The sequence below is a fragment of the Microtus ochrogaster genome, linkage group LG2 (assembly GCF_000317375.1).
Source record: "Microtus ochrogaster isolate Prairie Vole_2 linkage group LG2, MicOch1.0, whole genome shotgun sequence".
NCBI lineage: Eukaryota > Metazoa > Chordata > Mammalia > Rodentia > Cricetidae > Microtus > Microtus ochrogaster.
The window spans coordinates 43,809,104-43,814,330 of record NC_022028.1 but is presented as its reverse complement, the minus strand read 5'-3'; the positions used below and the strand labels follow the sequence as shown (position 1 = coordinate 43,814,330).

The following is a 5,227-nucleotide window of genomic DNA, read 5'->3' as shown; positions in this document are numbered from 1 at the left end:
GTGTGTGTGTGTGTGTGTGTGTGTGTGTGTGTGTGTGTGTGTGAGAGAGAGAGAGAGAGAGAGAGAGAGAGAGAGAGAGAGAGAGAGAGAGGAAATGAATATGAACACACTATGTCCTTTATCCTACCCTTCTAAAAACCCGCATTTTCCTTCTGCTGGTCAGTATGGAAACCTCAAGCCTCCATTGACTTCTGGACCTTAGGAAAACTTGCTACGGGGAAACTTTTGGGGCGCAGGAAGGAGATGCTAAGCTGTGCTAGCAGTTGTAGATGACAGTGACATTTATTTCCCATAATTCTTGCCCACAGGAAACACATCCTTTAATAAACTACATCAAATCAAGTTAGACATCACCAAAATCTCAAGGTATCAACTTCTTTGGGAAGCTTAAGGCCCCCAACTCAGGGCCACAGAAGGAGTTAGCACTGGGCTTTCCGGTGGGCAGTGGAGGTCGCGCCGGGGCAAGTCCTGGGTCCCCTGGATTCCCAAGAGAAGCGGTGCACAAAGAGAGGAGGGTGAAAACCAGGTTGCAGGAAAACAGACGCAATTTTGAATTCTGAGTTGGGCCTGAGAGTAGGGATCCCCACCCCTTGCCTACCTTCAGGCTTGGCGAGCACCGCGGTGGCGTCCTCCCTCCGTGCCTCTGCAGCCACAGCTGCACTGATCCCTGCCGCGGAGCCCAGGTCCCGCAGAGCGCGCCTGCCCCGCGCTGTGCTCTCCACTAGTTCCCCAATTGAGAAGCAATCAGAAAGGTGATTAACATCCACTGTGCAAGCACCCACGTCCCTGAACCGTGTAGTTCCTCTTCTAGCGCTCAGCCAGCTCCGTCGCGCCGCAAAGGGTCACCCGGGGAGTTCCCGGTCGCAGCTCCTTCCCTGTGCTCGCCTGGACCAAGCCGCTCTTGCCGCGCCTCTCACCCGCGCTCCCGGCTAACCGCTCACCCGCAGGCCTGGGGACACCAGGCGGGAAGGATCGATCCAAACCGTTGATTCCCGGGGAAAGCAGAGAAACTTTGACGCTGCCGTTGCACACGCAGCGGGAGAGGAAACCAAACAAGTTGCAGGTGCAGATTCACCAAGGCGCCTTTCCCGACTGGGAGAAAAATCCCAAGGCAGCCGAATCTAGAAGACTGCTCTGTGCTCCACCGGCGACTGCGGGCGCACCTCCGGGTCTTTAATCTGCGTGTGCAGGGGAAGGCGCGGGGATCGCCTAAGGTTCACGGCCAGGCGCGAGTGTCCAATGCAACTCTGGCTGCCTAGGATGCTGGGACCCAGCACTGATCCGACCCAGAGCCTACGCAGTGCCCGGCCACAGCGGCGTCCAAGCTCTCGCTTTCTGGAGAGGAGCGGCTTTCTCCCTTCCCGCAAAGTGACAGCTCCAAAGTCGAGTCTCTCTCCTGCGCAGCGACTCACTCCTTTAAAGGCCCGGGAGGACGTCAGAGGCTGCCGGGCCCGTGGGGCGAGCGCCAGGTCTCCCCGCCCCACCGGTTGCAGCGCTCAGCCGAATCTGCCGCCAGAGCCGCGGAGAGCGCCGGGCTCCGGGTGGAGGTTGGGGTGGGAGTGGGAGCGCTGATGGCGCACCGGGTCCGAGTCCCACGGGTCCTGCAGGGCGGCACCGTGCCTGGTGCGCTGGTGGAGAAGAGGGGGCTCTGGCCACTCTGCGCGCGCGCCGCTGACTGGGTCGCCCCGGCGCTCAACACCTGGTTCTGGGAAAACACACTTTTCTGGTTTGCTCTTGAGTCATCCTTGATTCATTTGGCGGAGCTCAAACCCATCGAGACATCTTTTTTAAAAAATGATTTAAACTGTCCGGTCTTGAAATCTCTATGAAGATAACAGGCTAACTTCCGCAGCCCCCACTGCCTACTTCCCAACCCAGGGACAGTAAGTGGAACATATCCACGTGTTCAAACGTCCCACAGGCATCCAGTGCCCCAGACCCATGAACACCTTACTTTCTGACACCCATCAATGACTTAAAAGCTTTTGCCGGGGGGAATAGTATTCTTTCAAAAAAAGAGACCAGCTTGCGTTAAGTGACGTATTCCAAGGTTTCCCGTAGCAATATCCAAGTTGACTGTGAGATGAAAATACCTTTACACGTGTGTAAAATAGAGCCCTTTTCACGCTGATCTTACGTTTTTCAGGCACCATGACGTGATATTTTAAAAACACAGAGTCAGCTTAAGCGGAGATTGGATACATAATTGGGGAGGCAAAATTTTTTTCCATTTCTACAGCGTTTTCTTAATCCGCTTTAGGAAAAGGCAAGATGGTCAAGTCTCCATCCTTAAGGTCTGCACCCTTTCCTGCTTCCCTGCAGACTCTATCCTAATGTTAAGCTGAGAACGGTGAAGAACGCAAGATCTCAACATTAGAGGAACCTTAGGGGCGAATGCCAGGCGCTACTGGATTTTCTCCTCTGTGAGCTTCCTTCCCTGTATTCACTAGAAGCCTTTTAAAGCGACATCACGACAAATTCCTCCAGACAGCCGGCTCCTTTTTTCTAATTCCACCTGTACTGCCCAGCATGTCTCCCTCTAGCGGCCATCCCCGGGAAAACAGGAACTGTGGGGGAGGCGCTAGCTCCGCCCCACCCCCAACCTCCACCCCACCCACTCCCACCCTCCTTTTCTGGTCCTGTCTTCCTTACCCTCTTCCCCTGCTTCCCGCCCTATCTAACCCGCATCCCCCTGTCCGCTTTACGTCCTCTCCTGTCTTCACCTGGAAGACCTACAGATTCCCCCTCCTTTGGCCCTGGCCACGAGGGTTCTGCTCTGATTCAGTGGAAAGGCATTGGGAAATTAGGAAACACAATATCTTTGCTCTTGGTGGTGAACACCTCCGGAAAGCTTTGGTAGGGAGGAAATGGCCTTAAATATTTTGTAGAATTATATACTGGCATCCGTAAAAAGAACAGGCTTGGTTGGTGCATACAGGTCATGCCAGCACTGGGGTGCTGAGCCAAGAAAGACCAAGAGGGAGCCCCAGGCCAGATTGCACCACGCGGCGGAACCCCACCTTAAATAAGGATTTATTAACCTGGCAGATCAACTTGAGTATTTAAACAGTTTGGTTTGAGGACAGATGAATCGAGAAGTTGGGGCAAAGTTCCTTCTTTGGTTCGCTGAAATAGACATAAACGTTGCTGGTTGGAGAAAGAGCAGCCAAGGGGAAGGCATCCTGATGCTCAGGATTCTGGCCGCTGCTCACCTGCCTCCATCTCCGATGCCAGAAGCTTGCTGATTTTAGTTTACTATCAGTCTTGAGTCAAAGCTGTGAGAGAAGTTACTGGGTTTTACTATCGCCTCAGTTTGGACCAAGACCTGGGCGGACGTGGGGGACTAAACCACTCACGTGGAATTTGGGCTTTCACTAAGACACCGGTACGTGATGCTCCTGGTTCCTTGGAGCCACCTAGATAGGCGGGGCAATCATTAGGGGGGCGGGACATCGGCAACTTTATCGCAATCAATCATTAGACCATAGGGAAGTTGATGATGCCTATCACTAAAGGACTAGGTTCTCCCAGCCTGTAGGTCTCAGGGAGAAGAAACTCCCCCAAAGTGGCAGCACCGGAGCCGCCGCAGGCCACACCCCTCCTGGACTCCTGAGTGCGGATCTGTTCCACCGGACGAAGAGCGCTCCAAAGTGTCCACTTGCTAGTGAGAGGTTTTCTACCTCGAAGGGCAGCCCTTCAGATTGCATGTAGCCCCCAGAGGCCTGACTCTTGGCTGCCTCGGCACCTCTGCTGGAACCCGCCCAGGCCTTTTGCCCCTGCTGTACAAGCCCAAGACCGTGGCAATTTGCGTCACCAGCGCGCAGACGCAGATGGGAATGGGCATCTGAGCCGCAAGGTCCGGTCTGGATGTAAATGTTCCTCCCGGTGTCCAGCGGGTGATTTCAGAAACTCGCCTTCCCCTCTCCTCAATGTCTTGCAGATGGGACTGGGGGGGGGGGGGGAGGGGACTGGGGGGAGGGGGAGAGGGGTGGGAGGAGGGGGAGGGAAATGGGAGGCTGGGAGGGGAAAGACACTTGGCTCTTGGGGGGGGGTGGCAGGGAACTGAAGAAAGCTTGGACTCTGTCCACTTCCCCAGTGGCACTGGGAACACACACTAGCAGCAGGGCACAGCTGCCAACCTGCTCCATCTTGCCAGATTCACCTGCAGGGCTTCTTGGAGTGATACTGATCTCCCTCCAGTGCACGGCCAAAGGGCCTATCTAACAAGAATTGCAAAAGGGAGCTTGGGCATAATCCAGGGGTACCCTGGTGACCAATTACCATGGAACCCCTCATCTGACATAAAATGCCTGCTTCTTTCCACACCTTAACAGTTACATAAAAAAAAAAGCCTTGTAACATGGATAAGCATGTGTTTTATTTCCTCAAGGTAATAAATACATCGAATTTTCTGTCCTAAATTAATAAAAATAATTAAAACAATTAATTTAATTAAATATTTAAATTAAATAAGATAACCATTTAAATGAAATTATTTAAATTAGGTAATAAATGGCTATAAGAATGTTGCATAATGCAATGATCACATTGACATGATAGTGCATTGAATTTCCATTTTTAAAAACTTTTTTTGTTTTTTTTACAAAATCAGCACAAGAGAAATAATTCCCTTAGGTCTAGAATAAACTTATGCATAACATGAAATGAAAATGCCGCTTTTAAAGTGCCCCGGAGGCCTGTAGCTGCTGACGGAAGAGCACGGGATACCCGAAAATAGAAGGAGACATGCGTGGCCTGCTCTTCTTTACCAAAGATGAAAATATGCGCTCTATTCCAATGGCTACAGGAAAGGCCACTCTCCAGGAAAAATAAAGTATCCTACACGTGATAAAGGAATCCTGCCAGTTAGAGACATAAACTCCAGGTCAAATTAAGATTTCAGGGTAAAATCTGAAACCATACAAATTCTAGAAAACGACATAGGGAAAATCCTTGCCTTTTTTTTTCCTGGAAAAGAGCCTGAATCATGGGAAACAAAAGTAAAAAGAGACAAGTGGAATTAGATCTATCTAAAACCTTGTGCCCAGCAAAGGGGAAGGGACACAGTGAAGGGACTAATTATGGAATGGTCTAAAGTGTTCGCATCTGATAAGGGATGGTTACCCAGACCACATGAACTCTCGGGGAACACAATGACCAAAATTAATACCAATGGAGCAGAGGAACAATTCAACACTGCGATGGAGTGTTTCTTAGGTAGGAAAGA

The 5,227-nt window shown here is 51.4% G+C and overlaps 1 protein-coding gene across 1 annotated transcript in view; it reads right to left on the bottom strand.

Annotated features, from left to right (window-relative positions):
- Positions 1–1,700, bottom strand: part of Pcdh15 (protocadherin related 15) — a 1,155,509-nt gene extending 1,153,809 nt beyond the window's left edge. Inside the window, exon 1 of the mRNA XM_026785470.1 lies at positions 599–1,700. The gene's annotated coding sequence lies outside the window, so the exon portion shown is untranslated. The remainder of the gene's footprint in view (positions 1–598) is intronic.
- Positions 1,701–5,227: the final 3,527 nt, after the last annotated feature.